Genomic DNA, 16,686 nt, shown 5'->3' on the forward strand with positions numbered 1-16,686 from the left:
CTTCCCCTTCCTACACTTGGCTCCCCGCGTGCGCCTGCTATTGTCCACGCCTGCCGCGCTCCTAACTCCAAACGCCCCGCTGTTCGCCGCCGGCTCGGCTCATTGGGTCGCGTCGGTTAGATTGGCCGGCGGTGTAGCCAATGGAGCTCGGTTTCCAAGGAACCGGCAGGCCCCGCCCTCCGCAGCGCTTGCGGTAACAATATGGCAGCGGCCGCTATTGGCAGAATGGGCTCGTCTTGAGAGCGGCGGCACTGGCGGCATTGGCACTGCAGCGGGAAAGGAGCCATCCTGAGCGCTTGCCCTTCTCGAGCGCGCTGCTCCTTCGTCTCGCCTCCGCCGCCGCTGTGGGCTGCGGCGCTCGGCCCGGGCGCCCCCAGTGCTGGTAAGTAACGTCCCTGCTTAGCTTATTAGGCTGATGGAATGAATGGAGGACTGGCTGGCTGCTGTGGAAGCGGGAGAAATGGAGATGCGGAGAGAGACGCCCCCTCCCTCCTTCTCTCCCTCCTTGTCCTTTCCCCGCCGGGGTCCCCGTCTCCTCTCGCCAGTGCCTTGAGCCGGTAGGAGCGAGGCTGGAGCCCTGCACTGTGCGCATTTCGCAGGCACAATGAATGGACGGGCAGTCGTCGGAATGGGGACTGCTTTGGTGCGAGGGAGGCCGGGAAGGGAGCGAGGAGAGAGCGGGCGAGAGAGACGGCCCACCGGGCTAGTGCGTGTGCGTACGAGCAGTAGAAGCTCCTTTCCACCCCCCGACTCTCTGCTACTCGAGGGGCCATCGCTCTGTTAACATCAGCTTCGAGGGAGGGGGTGTCTCTCTGTGTGTCTCTCCGCTTCAGTGTAATCTTCTGCGCTCAGACTCGATGTTACATTCTCGCCGTCCAGGGATTAGGAAACTGGATAAAGCTTTGGGATAACCTCTGGCTGCTGTGCCTCTGGCGCGATGCGGCCGGTGTGTGCAGCTGCGAGGAAAACATTCGCACAATGGCAAGGAGGAAGAAAGGAAGATAATCGTTTGTTCTCCCAGAAAGGGTATAATGGCACAGATGGATCAGAGGGATTTTGGTACACCCCCCCCCCCCCAACACACACACACACACACGCAGAGTAATCCTTTCCGCAACCTCTCATTTGCATCTCAAATGCTCTTGAGATCAAAGCCAATAAACTGTCCATAGGAGCTAGCCAGTGTAATGTGGAGTGTGCCTCTTAAACGTGTGGTGAAGTCACTGATGTGCTTGTGTGTTATGGTCCCCTCGTTTTGCGACATTGCCACACTGCTAGCACTGCTGCAAGCTGCTTGCGATGTCCTGTCCCGTTGGAGAAGGGGGGGGGGGGTTGCTTTTGTTTATAGACTGCATCCTTGATCATATTTGGTGAGTAGTGTTTAGATTCAAATACTCATAACTCAGGCAGGAGGCGGATGTAGGTGACATACTGCCAAGGAACCAATGCTTATGTAGTCAATTTCCAGAGATTTCTTCCCGTTCAATGATTGGACACATGTAAATATGGATGTAGTGAGTTTTGATGGTTTGATTGGACAACACTAGATATCTGGGGTGCTCTGCATAATTCATCCTGCTTTCATGAGCAGCACAAAGACCCTGAAGCACAGATGGTTTTTAGAAAGTTCTCAGTTCTTTGGCTGTAATCCTTGTCAGCGAATAAGTCCCAATTAATTCAGAGGGAATTACTTCAGAGTAAGTGTGTATAGGATCTTGCTGCATGCTATGTAAAAACTTGTAAGCTGTTTGTTGTGACAACTGAATCCCATCAACATGGAAAATTAGTTTCACTTGAGTTTTTTTCTTTTTCTTTTAAATTTCTCTCCAGCTTTCTTGTCAGATCAGTTACATTGTGTCAGTGAATGCATTTTAAACAGCTGTAGATGGATGCCATGGAAAGTAATAGGATTTGAAAATTAACATAACTTCTCTCTTTTCTTGCTTGGAAAGAACACTTCTCTGTGGAAATACTCAGTGTCGTTAAGACATGCCAAATTACTTGACAAACTGAAAAACAAGTCAGAATTTAATGTCTGTCTTTAAGTGGATATGAAGTTTAAGAAGGTAACTTAGTTCTGCTGCAATTTACATTTTCTAAGTCTGCTGCATGCTGTGTTCTGCATTGTGCACCCCCCACAAGTGCAGCTTGCTTTGTTTAAGGAACGTATTAGTTGCAGATGATGCAATGCATATGTATAGTGTGTTTAGTAAATATGAATATATAAGGAAAAAGCTTCAGGGAAAATATGTTGCAGCATTGTTATTGAAAATAAAAAATGTACCAGCCTCTTCAGTGTATTATGTTTCAGAAGTATGTGTATACATGTTCAATGTAGTCCTGTCCTGCAAATTTTTACAGTACATAAGTAGATGCTTTGTGTATCTGTATCCTATAAATCTATCTTTGTGGAGTAGCGGCAGGCTAATCTTTTAGACCTCAATCCTTCAAACAGATGTAGGAATGGAATCCTAGTGTTTCTTTATCTGGTAGCTTCAGCTTGCTGCTATGATATAGCATGCAAATGAATGAATGTAATGTTTCCATACACAGAGTTCTCTGCTCCCCATCGCCTTCTAATGTAAAGAGGCTCAAGGCAAGGAACAACATGGATGAGTGTGTTTTTGATTGGATACTAGAGGATTGTGTGCTCTACTCAGATGGGGAAACCGGAAGTTGAGATTGACTTTCTTCACTCTTGGTGATAAAGTGGAAGCCCATCTTTTCTTGTGGTGCACCTCTGAGTCTGAAAACTCACTGGTGCTCCTTTATCAGTATGAATTGAAGGCTGAAGAGATGGACTGCAGTGTTGGGGAGAGAGATGCTTCATGTGTTCTATTGTTCACAATACTCTTTCTGTATTGTGTGTGCCTTTACTGAGAGTCAACGGGGGAATGTTCCCCTTCTCCAGCACATGAGATTGAGTTCTCACATATGTGTCCCTTGTTCAGTGACTACAACTATGATTCCTTGACTGCGTTCATGTATAAGAGAGCCATTGTAGATCAAACCAAAGTTAAGGCTTTCATATCCTCTGACACTGCATCTAACACAATACTCATCAGTGGCAATAATTCCCATGTTGAACGGTGAATGTTGGACACATCATGTTGTGCACACATGAATTGAGCTTTTGTTCATAAAATGAACGTGTAGCTTCTAACTAATCCATAGTTTAGAGAGGCTACCAGCAGGTACCTAAATAACCAGAGATATGAAAGCTCACAGGCATGAATCTGCCATGGACTTGCTGGGTGCAGATGAATGGTGGGAGACACCAGCTGGGGAACTCCCAGGAGAAGGCGGCTCAGAGCCAGGGGACTGATGGTGGGGCAATGATGTGTGGTCAGAGGAAGAAGAAGGAGCAGACTGGGAGGAGGAGGTGTTGGAAACAGAAGAGGTAACAGGGTTTAGTGAGCAGAAAGAGACTGTGGCAGAGAGCAGTTTAGACTCGTGGTTGGAGAGGAGGGTGGCCAAGAGGCAAGAGTTGAGACAGGCTGTTGAAGAATCCAGGGAGTCTCCTCCTCCTGCTGCAACCAGCTCTCTTCCCCCCATGTCTCCTAGAACATGCAGAGAAATGAAGAGAGCAGGGCTCTTTTTGGTTGTGCACAGACATAGTTTGTGACTGCGTGGGAAATACCCTCGAGAGGAGAAAGGCCTTAGAGCAGGCACCCCCAAACTCCAGCCCTCCAGATGTTTTGGCCTACAACTCCCACGATCCCTAGCTAAAAGGACCAGTGGTTGGGGAAGATGGGAATTGTAGTCCAAAACATCTGGAGGGCCGAAGTTTGGGGATGCCTGCCTTAGAGAGTGGTGGGAAGATGGGGCCCTTTAGTCCTTGCAACTGCCTCATTGGAACAGTACCTACTGGGAAGAGTTGCTGTGATCACTAGGCATGCACTATTATGGTTTCTTTGAATAAATAATTAACTGCACTTACACCTCGCTTTTTTTATTGCTGACCTATGCTTGACTCTGACAGAATCTGTAATGAACCTAGATGTGTTAGGCGGAAATAGCACTAAAACTAGTTCTGTGGCTTAGGGTGCAATCCTGTATGCGTAGTTTCTTGAGGGAAGCCCTGTTGATCGTAGCATGACTTGCTTTCGACTATACAGCAGAGGTGGGGAACTTCAGGTCCGGGGGCTAATGCAGCTCTCCAGGTCTTCCTATGTGGCTCTCAGAACTCTACCTAGATCACACCATCTCGGGCCACACGCCTTACTGACCTCCTTTAAGTGCTTTTGCTTGGCTGAGATCAATCCATGAACTGTGATAATGCCATTTGCTTGCTTGGATGGAGAGATGTGGGTATGAGTGTGTGTGTACCAATCTTTGACTTTTGCCTGGTTGGAATGTACCCTACTGTACAAATGAAAGAGTCATATCCAGGGCTCTTTGTCTTATTTTCCCCTTCTACCCCCACTGTCATGTGGCCCCTAGAAGGTTTCTCACAAGGGAACATGGCCCTCAGACTGAAAATATACCTGATATACAGTATATACTGATACAGTGATGCCTCGCTTAACGAATGCCCTGCTTAACGAAATTTCCACTTAACGAAAGGATTTTTCGAGTGGAGGTTGCCTCGCTAGACGAATTCGTTTTATGAAAAATTCGTCTAGCGAATTGCGGTTTCCCATAGGAATGCATTGAAATTCAATTAATGCGTTCCTATGGGCAAAAAAATCAAAAAAAATCAATGCATTCCTATGGGATTCGCTAGACGAATTTTTCGTTATAAGAAAAGACCCGTGGAACGAATTAAATTCGTCTAGCGAGGCACCACTGTGTGTATACACACACACACACTGATATATATACACTGATATACCTGATATACAGTATATTTCAAGCATAAAACAGTCACTCAAATTAAGCCTTGCTTTTTGCTTAGCATGTATGCAGGAAGAGACTTGCTTATGTTAAACAGGGTGTGGGGAATAAAACCCATGTATAGCTGGCAGCAGACTGTGGTACCCAGTTCTGGAACCTTCTTTGTTCTATTATTAAAACAAAATTGACTTGCTCTTACTCTCATTGATATATTAAAGGGATGCTTGGAGATTATAGAGCTTTGGGGTCACAGTAAAAACCACAGCTGTTAACTTGTCTGAGGATTACACTGGGGATAAATTCACGCAAACTTGCAAGAGTTTGGAGTTTCTATGTTAAAAGTAACCATATCATTAAAAACAGTATGTGACCATCATGGAATCAAACCCAGCTGAAAAACAGGTACATTGTACTTATTCTAATGTGCATAACCTATCCAACAGGAGACTGGCACTTAGATGTTTTGCCAGGGGATCACTTGCCGCTTTAATGTTTGCGTGTACATACTACTGCTTCCTAGTCTCTGATTAGATTTCTTCTTCCCGTGTTTTTGAAACTGGCAGAAACGTTTTCAATAACACTTCAGCACTAAGATAAATGATTCAAGAAGGCTGAAAGACACTTGCTGTCATCTTTACTGTTAAGAACCCCAGCATGGGCGAAGCTGAAATGATCCTCAGGGAAATCCCTCCTGCACACTGCTCCTTGATTATAACCATGTAAAACTTGCACTGTACTAATGCAGGCTGGTCTGTTGCGGCAAATGGGGTACTGCCCCACCAACTCCCAGATTAATAATAATTTTTCAATTGATGTTAATGAAAGGAGACAATCTGTATATTGGTTTACACTTGCAGTTCAGTTTTCTGTATTAAAATTAGACACACAAATGCCTAGGAACTCCGTAATTGCCTTTGAGCATTCAGAGAAGACTTGACCCTGACAATAGGCCAACATTTTTTCATGAGTGAGTGTCACAGTTACCCCAGTTTGTCCATTAGGGCACATGGGATATTCACCCACCACCAACCTCATTCTGCCCTCAGCCAGCCTCCAGCTGCCTAACCTCTTACTGAGAACCAACCAAGGAGGTGGCAATGCCTGTAAGCTTCCTCTTCTTTCTTAGCTTCAGTGTTGTCCTTGTAGAACTCTGCAGGGAGGAAGATGGAGACAAAACCTGAATTAATTCGCTCTGGCTCCGCCTACCACTCGTTTCCCTGCCTTCTGCCTTACTAGTCCCAGTGAGCCCCAACCACTGTTGTACTGTGAACAGATGAGAGAATGCCAGGCCTGCTCAGTCAAGGCACTTGGATGTGTTTGCATTTATCACTCATTTTGAGCATATCCTTCCTCTGCTTCGCTCCATTTTAGCTGTTTGTTTCACAAGCAAAGGATTTATCTTTTGCTATGGCAATATTCATATGAGCATAGGTAAACAACATTGGGTACTGCAGAGCTTGTTAAGGAACAAGTGACTCACTGCTCTCTCCTCAAAGAGGATTTTTCTCATTTGGAGGAATGGTTAACTTTGATTTAAACCTTATCCCGTGTACATTGGTTGCTGTTCTCCCTTGGAGAGAGGAAAGAGTGTTGCTCTGTTAACATTCTCGACATGTAGTAGGGCATGCTATTTTAAAATGTGGGTGAAATCCAGGGTTGTGCAGGTGGGTGTGCACCTTGAGGCTTCACTTTCCTTGCCTCCCCCATGTGCCTTCAAGATCTGTTCTGGACGGGCCCTCCAGTTTTCTGGAGAAGATTTGGAGGGCTGCAGGGTGGAGAAGAGTAAGGAAAGCCTTGGATACAGGCTGCACATTTTTACTTGTAAGTGCTATTTTTGTTCACCAGCATTTTATGTGCAATGCATAGTGCAGTTGGTGAGGGGGGGGGGAGAGAATATAAGGGATTTCTTTTGCACACAGATACTTCATGTGCAGGCTTCAAGAAGTCTCTCTGAAACCCAGCTGTGGCTATAGAAACTTAGAAGGTCAGGAGAACAGGAGGCATGTTAAGCTGAAAGGTATAGCTTCATGTTAGGACTTTGTAGTTTCTGACAGTGATCTTATGATTTTATGTTTGTTTATTCAAATGACAACCTCACTAAGTACAGTGTCATGTTAATTTTTGTGTAGGACTGTAGCCTTGGTTTCTATAACAATAAAGGTAAAGGTAAAGGGACCCCTGACCATTAGGTCCAGTCGTGACCGACTCTGGACTCTATAACAATATATTGCATTTATTGTAGATCTTCTTTATTTTGACTTTTATTTTATTATAGGTTATATGTTCATATGCAACCTAATTTATAAGTCAAAGCAAGTATATTTATATTTTTTTAATTTAAAAATCAATGAAAAAACAAATTATAAAACCCCAAACGTCTTGTTTTTATCCCTCTTCTCAGGTTTCCCCTCATTTCTTACCAAATGAGTGCGTGTGTGCGCGTGCACACACACACACATTACGTTACCTACTTGTAAAATTGTACAAGTAGTGAGTTTTGGATTTCAGTTCCCTGAACAATAAGATATGACTGACAATGCATTTTGTTTTATAATAATCAATTGCCCCTTTACAATGCCTTTTGAGATGTTCTGGGTTAATCATGTTTAAATGGGTTCCTGAAAACTATTTGTGTGATCTGAATATACCTTCGTTTATTTGGGAATAGGTTGCACTGATTCATGCCCACCCCCACAGTTTACCTACAAGGACATGTACATAGGATTATAGTCTTGTGGATATTATGTATTTAACAACAACAATAGAAAAATGTTTTGGAGATATTATGAATTTAAAGGGGAAAAATGTTTTGCCCCTACTGTAATAAAAATGGCAATGATCAACCACCTCTAAATCGGTTGCCTGTCCATGCCAAGGCCACATATCCATCAGCTTCTTGCTTGCAGATCCATTTGTGGGGTCTGGAATCTGGGAGTGGCTGTGACAGCTTTCCCCAAGCACAGAGTGCATTTGAATGAGCCTTCTCTGAGAACTGATGAACATGGATGTCAAGGGGAGTCTATTCCTTCTCCCCTTGCCTCTGACATTGGTTCTGCTGCTTCCGAGTGCCTCCAAAGTTCTGTGCGACTGAAGATACAAGAGCTCACTGCTCACCTGCGCAGAAGAGTAGAACCACATTCCTGTGCTCTCATTAAGTTTCAGGAACACCCAGAAGCTCAGCACAAGTAGATCAAGGCGAAGGCTGGTAACTTAAGCCAGGGGCCTGCAGAAGTGGCAGGACTGCTTGCTGCCTCTAAAACCCAGTGAGAGTTAAGAACCACTGACTGCCTCTCTCTTTGGACTAGAGCAGGAGTCTACAGAATAAAGTATGTGTTTGCCACTTACAAGTGTATTTGGACATTTGCTGCTTCTTGGCTGTTTTTTTTTTAAAGGGGGTGACTGTTTCTGTTTGACCTGGGTTCTTAAAGGTTTTTTTTAAAAAAATATGTTCAATATTAAAAAAAGATTCTCTTGCTGAGAATCTTTCCCTTTCCCCAATCACTTTGGCCTCCCCTGTTGAAATTTGAAAGGGTCACCCAATCTGTTGGTCAGAGTCTAATTGAGTCAAGTTTTTTAAAAACAGAAAAGAAAAGGATGTTGGCTCAAGCAAAATGATTCTTTGGGGTTCAGGGAGCCATGACTATTTATCGTGGCATGATACTGCTTCAAATGTATAGTGCAGATGAGGCCTAGTTGCTTGTTGTATGGTAACGGAAATAATGGTTTGCGTGATAGTTTGCGTATTTTGCCACAGAAACATCCCTTTAGGGACACTGCTCCTCTTCTTAGAGTTTCTCTACTCAAGATAGCACTCAAGCGTACATAAATCATATTGAACTACTCCTAAACTTGAGCTGCAGGATTGAAAGTTATGGTTTCCATAGCAACTGTTACTGAAGCCTCTTGGATGTATGCAACATTTCCCCCTTTTAAAAGGCTTACCCTTTCATGCTTTATCACGTCAACTCCTCCTTCCTGCCCACACCCTGCTTTCATTCCTCCTACTCTCCTCTCGGCTCTTCTTTCCTTTCCCATTTTCCTGTTCATCCCACGAACAGCTTCATGACGCCTTTTGTGCTTCCACCTACTCTTGGAACAGCTGCAAGATGCACGGACCAGAAAATCGCTACTTAGACGTCAAGTGTCTGTTGCCCCTCTGTGCTCTTTGTTAGAACTGTGTGGGTTTCTCCACCCCCAAACAACAACAGTTCCAACAAACAATCTGTGATAGCACTCCACAATACAGATAGGAGCTTAGTCACTTTTAGATTTGGGGGGTAGTCGATCTTTTGGAGCTTTTGGGTAAATATGGGCATATGGAATTGTGATAAGAGTGCTATGGGCACCATCCCTACCTGGCTGCTTCCCCCGCCCCCATGTCACCCCAGAGAGACAGACATGCATATTCTTTACTTTTTATAGAGTTCAGGTTAGATCCAGATCTGGTAAAATCAAAACAGATTTTCTTGAATTTTCATGCTCTCCAGAAAACTACTGTAAAATCATATCTTCTGATAGAAAAAAATCACAAAAGTGGTGCTTGCCAGCATCCCAAAACACATTGAACCAAGACACAAAAGCTCTTGATTTTTTTTTTTTACATAGGATGCCAACAAAACTATCAACAGTTTGAAGAACGCACCACTGAACACAGAAGACTTGGGATTTGATAGTGGCATTGAGGGGATTAAAAAAAAGATCCATTTTATTTGATCTTGTGTGTGTATGTTTGTGTGTGCACACTTGTCTGTCTCTCCAGTGCTCCATTTTTTTTATCCTGATTCCTACAGCAACTCACTTTCTCTCTCAGGCCACTCTGTTTTCCACCTTTCTTCCCTCTTTCTTGCCCCACATTCTCTGCAGCTGCTCAGGTGTTGTTCTGAGTCCTGTGACGCACATAGAGTTGAAAGAGAATGTGGGAGATAGTGGAAAGAACATTTCTGACTCTTGCCTTTATGGTTTTTGGGCGAAGTAACAATAAAAAATAATACAGTTCTGTGTCTTTACTCCCCACCACCTAAAATCTATATGTAAGAGGGATGTGCTGTTGAGTTGTTGAGTCTTTGAAATAATTTCCAACTGGCCCAATTAATAATAATAATAATAATAATAATAATAATAATAATAATAATAATTTATTATTTATACCTCGCCCATCTGGCTGGGTTTCCCCAGCCACTCTGGGCAGCTTTCAACAAAATATTAAAATACAGTCGTCTGTTAAACATTAAAGGCTTCCCTAAACAGGGCTGCCTTCAGGTGTCTTCTAAAAGTCTGGTAGATGTTTTTCTCTTTGACATCTGGTGGGAAGGCATTCCACAGGGCAGGCGCCACTACCGAGAAGGCCCTCTGCCTGGTTCCCTGTAACTTGGCTTCTCGCAGCGAGGAAACCGCCAGAAGGCCCTTAACACTGGATCCTAGTGTCCAGGCAGAACGATGGGGAACTTTGGAAAAAGAAACATTAAAATTGTTGTTCATGTGTTTAATTCCACACCAATTGTACTTGAAGTACTCCCCAAATCAAATACTTGCATTCAATTATCTCAGGATAACTGTTTCTATACACAGTAACACATGTTTAATTTTATGTAAACCACTGAAAAGCATTTCTGAAGGGTGGTATACCTATTTTAAGGATTAGTTTATAATAGTGTTTCTAATCAGATGTAAGCCATTAAAGCAAATTTGCATCTTGGTTCTTGGCCCAAAAGATGCACATGCAAAAACTGGTCTAGAAAAGGTCAGGGAGGACCTCTGTGGCCATGACTACACCTCCCATTTGAAATCAAATGTAAACTAAAAGCATTTAAATTTGGCTGGGTTGCATACTTGGTGATTGCAAGATGTGCTGGCAATGTCTTTCCTTGGCAGTAGTGTAGGAAGATAGGGGCGGTGGGGGTGTGGCGCCCCAGGCAGCGCGATCCCAGGGGCGCTATCGTGGCTGCCCAACCCACCCCTAAAACGCACGCCTCTCCCGGTTCCGGTTTCCGCCTGCAGGAATGGCGGACCTGTTTTCCATCTCTCTGACCTTCGTAAGGAATTTGGCGGTTGCTAGGGGAGTAAATGGCAACCCCCTACCCTCTCCGGGGGTTACGGAGAGGGGCCGCTGGCCCGCGATGCCCCCAGACCCACTCCGACTGTTTTTGGAGTGGGGGGAGCTTGGGCTGAGCACTTACGAGGGCCAGGACTCCCGGACGCTAATCTGCATGGCAGGGATTTCCATGGTTAAAGAAGATAATTAGGCTTAAATCTATGGACATACTTCAGAAGGAGGGGAAGAAGCGCTGTTTACTGCTGAGAAATTTATGCTGCTGAAAGGAGAGGAGTCAAAGACTGTACTGCATCTGGAAGAAGGATTGATGGGGACGGAGCGATAAGGGAAGTTTTTATTTTTTTTTTCCTTCATATTGTTGCCTCGTACCTTCCCGGACGCGATGTCCTGGCTTGTTTGGAGTGAAAGAGAAGCAAAAGACTGTGTGAGTTGAATTTTATAACTGTTGTTACTGAGCATATTTTTTTTAAAAGATGTGGAGTTGCCGATGAGAAAAGCCTCCCCCTAGTTGGGCGGAAGGAGTTCTGGACGCGCTCGGAGGATTTATGAGTTGTGATGCACTTTAAATTGGAGCAGCGACCTGAAGCTAAGTTCAGCTATAGGGCAAGGAGATCCATTAATTTACCAAGAGTTTATGGTTTGATGTTTGGGTCTCCTGCCTGAAAAAGCTGTAAATTCTATAATGATCGTGAATCTTCATGGCTGTGAGAGAAAGCGAAAGTGATCTGAGCTTTTTGACATGGCGCTGCTTCGGGCTGCTTCGACGCAACAAGGAGCTCCATTAAGAAGATTTATGGGGAGGCTGGACTGATTAACTCACACAGGAGAAAGAACATCTGTGAAACTCTGTTTGATATTTATCTCAGCGGCTGGGAAACAATCGGATGAAAGTGGAAAACATCTACGTGACTGTAAGGGGAAGATCTGGATTATTATGAACTTGGAGGACGATTTGAACTTTAGAAAAAAGACGGCAGTGGACAGTTGCGAGGAATTCCCAATTTCTTGAAGCATGGGAACCCAAATAAAAAATTCTTTAGATGATTTGGCATAACATTCGGTTTGATTGATATATATATGTGTATAATTTGAAATATTGAATGTGATATAATTGGTTTTAATTGGAAAATTAATAAAAATATTAAAAAATAAATAAATAAAACGCACGCCTCTCCCTGGCACGTGGCGCCCCGCCCCCAGAACGCGCCCCACGTCCCTGGGGGCAGCGCGCCTGCTCTCCGCCACTGTTCCTTGGTGGACAGAGGGTTCTGGCTAGCTGAATTTTCCCACGCTACACCACACTTAGGGACACTCTTTTGGTTGGCATGTGTTGTTAGTGAAACAGGTTCTTCATGGGTGGCTTTTACTCATAACTGATTAGTCAGGGATTATTACCTTTATTACATAAGTGGGTTGGTGCAGAAGATGTCAATAGAAAGAACATAGCTCATAATGAGAGCTGGAAAAGCTCAGGGTGAAATGAATAAAGTGATGGGTTTGACCGTTGTGCCGTATTCCCATACCTGAATATGAATCATCAGTTGATCATACAAGTATTTAAGAAATTGACTTCATTATCTTGGGGTGCGGCTCACTTTTGTACCCCCCTGAAACACAAGCATAGTTTAGCTTTCCCAACCCTCTCCAGAACACATCTGCGCCAGGCTGCCATTGTGGAACAAGCCCACCATGCCAAGGCTTCAGTACCTTTCCTGGTAACATCCAACAGCTTGTTATTTCCCAGTAATCCTATGTGTGACAGTACCACTTTTTTCCTCGGAGTAACCTGCATGTTGGGGCATTCAGGCCCTTCCAGAACACCCAGTAGCTCATTTTTGGAGTGTTCGGGCTAGTTGTGCTGAATGTCAGTGAAAGCCTGATTGTGACACCCTGAATGGCTCAAGAGATGGCCTCCTTAGGACATCTCCATGTCCTGTTCTGTGGAATCACCAGTTATGTGTCTAACCGCTTAATAAAACAAATCCTTTGACATTTATTCATTTTCATTCTTTTCTGGGATGAAAATCAGACGTCAGAAAATAGAATACCATCCAGGTTACCGTAATCCACCAGTGATTCTAAAGTGCATGGAGCCAACATGGAGCCTTCAGATATCGTGGGACTCTAGCTCCCATCAACCCCAGCCAGCTGGACCATTGACCAGGGATGATGGAAATGCTAATCCAGCAACACCTTGAGGGCACCATTTTGGTTTCCTTTGCTCTGACGTTTGTCTTCCATCGGCATTTCACTGAACAAGCAAGAGACTGTTCATGATTTTCTTCAGTGCATCATATCCTATTATTGAAAGAAAAAAGTCGTTTGCAACACTGGTGTTTTAATGTAAGAATGATCTCATAAAGCTTTGAAGAACTTCCATCAGTAGTGCAGAGATTTACCTGCAGAGATCCTCTGAAATCTAAGGATTAAAACTTGGCATATGTATGTGCTTAACGTGCCAGGAAATATCCCCCCTGTATTACCCTGTGTATTAAATGTTGCCATTACATCATTTAGCAGGCCTGCAGCTGCGTGTTTTATGATATGGCACCATGAGGGTAGATTGGGAGAAGCCGGAGGCAGTATGAAACAGTAGCACAACCCTAAGATTGAAACTTTAATTTACTAAACAGTAATATAATAATGCTTATTTCCATACCATCAAAAGTAATTTCCTTGCCCATTGACTTGTTTTCAGGTTGTGAAAATCCATGCCCACCTGTGCAGCAGAATAACACCACTGTGGCCAAATGGAGCCACATTGCTTTAACTGGCAAGGGAAGTATAGAAACTCTTGCAATGGACAGAAATAGACAGCACCTTTTTAATCATTGGCCTAAAAGACAGAAGAAAGTCTTTATGATATTATTGGGCACTTTGGCCAATTGAGCTGCGCTTTGGCTGTGCTCTGGTCAGTTAGTGATAATATGATGTTTCTAGTCAATCAAGGTTTGGACAACGATGGGAAAATGTGCTTGTGGATCCAGTTTCTTACGCTGCAGTTCAGGACAGCATTTTGATGTAACAAATGCATTTTGTGTGTGTACAAACTGGTATTTTTTATGGCAAGTGTACGCAGTGTGGACAACATAGACCGGTTGTGGGCAGACTGCAAGGTTGTGGGGGACACTTTCCATCTTTCTTCCTTCTCACATGAATTTCCTCTGGGTATATTTGCTCCCCTGCTTCTGTTTAAAATGCTGTTCTCTGGAATGTTGTTGCTCACTCTGTTGTAGTTGTTTAGTTGTTTAGTCGTGTCCGACTCTTCGTGACCCCATGGTCCATAGCACGCCAGGCACTCCTCTCTCTTCCACTGCCTCCCACAGTTTGGTCAAACTCATGTTCGTAGCTTCGAGAACACTGTCCAACCATCTTGTCCTCTGATGTCCCCTTCTCCTAGTGCCCTCAATCTTTCCCAACATCAGGGTCTTTTCCAGGGAGTCTTCTCTTCTCATGAGGTGGCCAAAGTATTGGAGCCTCAGCTTCACAATCTGTCCTTCCAGTGAGCGCTCAGGGCTGATTTCCTTCAGAATGGATAGGTTTGATCTTCTTGCAGTCCGTGGGACTCTCAAGCGTCTCCTCCAGCTCACTCTAGCCACACCTTATTCATTTTAGTGTCTCCTGCTAAGCTTATGGGTTAAGAAACTGGTAACTGAGTGTTCTCTCTGGTTGTTCTTATCTTTTTCCTGTTTTGCTGTGAGACAGAAAAAAACTGAGTGCGGCAGATCTCTGATGCTTGAGGATTTGGCTGCAGTAAAGAGGCAGAAAATTTAAAGGGATACTGTACTCTGACACAAGAGTGTAGATGTGGGTCATAAAGAAAATGCATTATCTGAGGGAAACATTCCAATTGCAACTATCCAATTCAGAGTATCTATCTATCATCTATCTATCATCTATCTATCATCTATCTCTCTATCTTTCTATCTCTCTATCATCTATCTAATCTTTTTATCTAGCACACCTAAAATTAATCTGAAAAAGAGATGATTTTATAAAGTATTTGAACTCTTTGTCTATATTATTACGAAGATGGGTAAATTGTAAGCTGTTCCTAAAATTGTGTGATCTGTATTTTTGCCCTCAGGAGTCACAGCAATAATGAGTAGCAGACTTTTGGGCTGAGGGCGGAGGAAATCCTACAGCAGATACTCCATCTGAGTTCCCTGGTTACTGGGAGAATGTGATATTTAACACTTTCTTGGTAGAAACAAATATACCGTATATTCCGGCATATAAGACGACTGGACGTATAAGACGACCCCCAACTTTTCCAGTTAAAATATAGAGTTTGGGATATACTCGCCGTATAGGAAATATGACCCGGTGTATAAGACGACCCCCGACTTTTGAGAAGATTTTCCTGGGTTAAAAAGTAGTCTTATACGCAGGAATTATACCGTACTTGATCTGGCTGTCATGTGAGTCAGCAGAATAGTTCAGCCCTTGCTGTGTTATTTAATTCTTAATACCAAACTTCAAAAACATTTGAAAGTGATGTTTTATTAGATTTTTTTTAATAGCTTGACCAAATTAAGGAGTACTGTACTGTACTTGAAGTTCTAGAAGACAGCTGGAAGACCAATAGGTGGGAACTTTCTTCATAAAGGTGACTTGGATGGGACTTAATTTCTGCCAGAACTGATTCCAGCATCAAGGTTCAGTCTGGGAACACATGAACTAATAAAAAGGGAGGGTATTATTGAGCACGTGCAGCTGGATTCAGAAGTCAGTGGAGGGATGTGGAATGGAAAGTTGATAGGGTGAACCACTAAAACAGACATTCACAAAAGTGATATGCAGATTAGGAAGTTATTTCACTTTTGTGAATGTCACTGTCTGTTTCAGTGTGAGATAATCTGAAAATGAGTTGCAATCTATTTGGTCTTTAATTGGGATGAACTCCTTTAGGATTAATGTGCTGGAATATGTATGAAAGAATATGGTCTTTTAAATTGCTAACAATCAATAACTAATTAGCAGAAAATAGGTTTAATTAAATGTAGATTAAGCATAAAATGATTTCCCCAAGAGCCATCTTTAGATCTTTTCTTCTCTGATGAAACCTTGTCTGTTGATATAAGATGAATGTAACTTTAAAGCCTCTTATTTACTTTAAATCTAAGAATTATTTTTTTATGGAGAGATGTCTCTGGAGACAGTTATCACATCTCACAGAGAAAACTTTTAGTTTTGAATACAACTGTGCTCATCTGACTAATGAGTGAATAAATAAATAATAAATAAGTGATGATCCTGGACACTTGACTACTCTAGAGAATTAACTTCCATCATCAATATATGGTTGCTCAATTCAAATTATGGATCTCTGTCTTGTTTTTAAAATGTTGGTTGCATTAGCAACTCTAACAAACGCCCCACATATTATTGCAATCTTTAATGTTTTATCCAAACTGCTTTTCTGTCTTTTTCAGCCTCTTTTACCATTCCTTTTTGTGAGAGACATCCATAATTCCCATGTACAGATGGGAAACAGATACACACAGAGATGTACTCATGGTAATCTTATAACTGGAGCAGTGATTTGACCTCTTTTATCCCAGGTCCCAATAGATTTTTCCTTGGACCACATTGGATGTCAAATGTTATCATTTCTAGAAAATCCTATTTTTTTATTGAACTTATTTTGTCTCTCAAGGTTATACAAAGCAAAAGTCCTTAAAGGGGAGAGAAAAATAATTTTAAATTGATACAAGAGGTTGGAATGTTAATACCAGGCCCGTCCTAGCCATAGAGGCTAGTGGCGCCGAGAACCACGGCGCCGGGCAGATAGAAGG

General features: G+C 43.2%; 1 protein-coding gene across 5 annotated transcripts in view; it reads left to right on the forward strand.

Annotated features, from left to right (window-relative positions):
• The first annotated feature begins 215 nt into the window (after positions 1-215).
• The window catches only part of TIAM1 (TIAM Rac1 associated GEF 1), a 213,082-nt gene continuing 196,611 nt past the window's right edge, over positions 216-16,686 (forward strand). For 4 of the 5 annotated variants that reach the window (XM_035116721.2, XM_035116728.2, XM_035116729.2 and 1 more), the window contains exon 1: positions 216-382. The gene's annotated coding sequence lies outside the window, so the exon portion shown is untranslated. Of the gene's footprint in view, positions 383-7,831; positions 8,163-16,686 lie in introns of those variants that run through there. The other variant, XM_035116723.2, reaches the window with a different exon arrangement.

The sequence above is a fragment of the Zootoca vivipara genome, chromosome 4 (genome assembly GCF_963506605.1).
Source record: "Zootoca vivipara chromosome 4, rZooViv1.1, whole genome shotgun sequence".
Taxonomy (NCBI): Eukaryota; Metazoa; Chordata; class Lepidosauria; order Squamata; family Lacertidae; genus Zootoca; species Zootoca vivipara.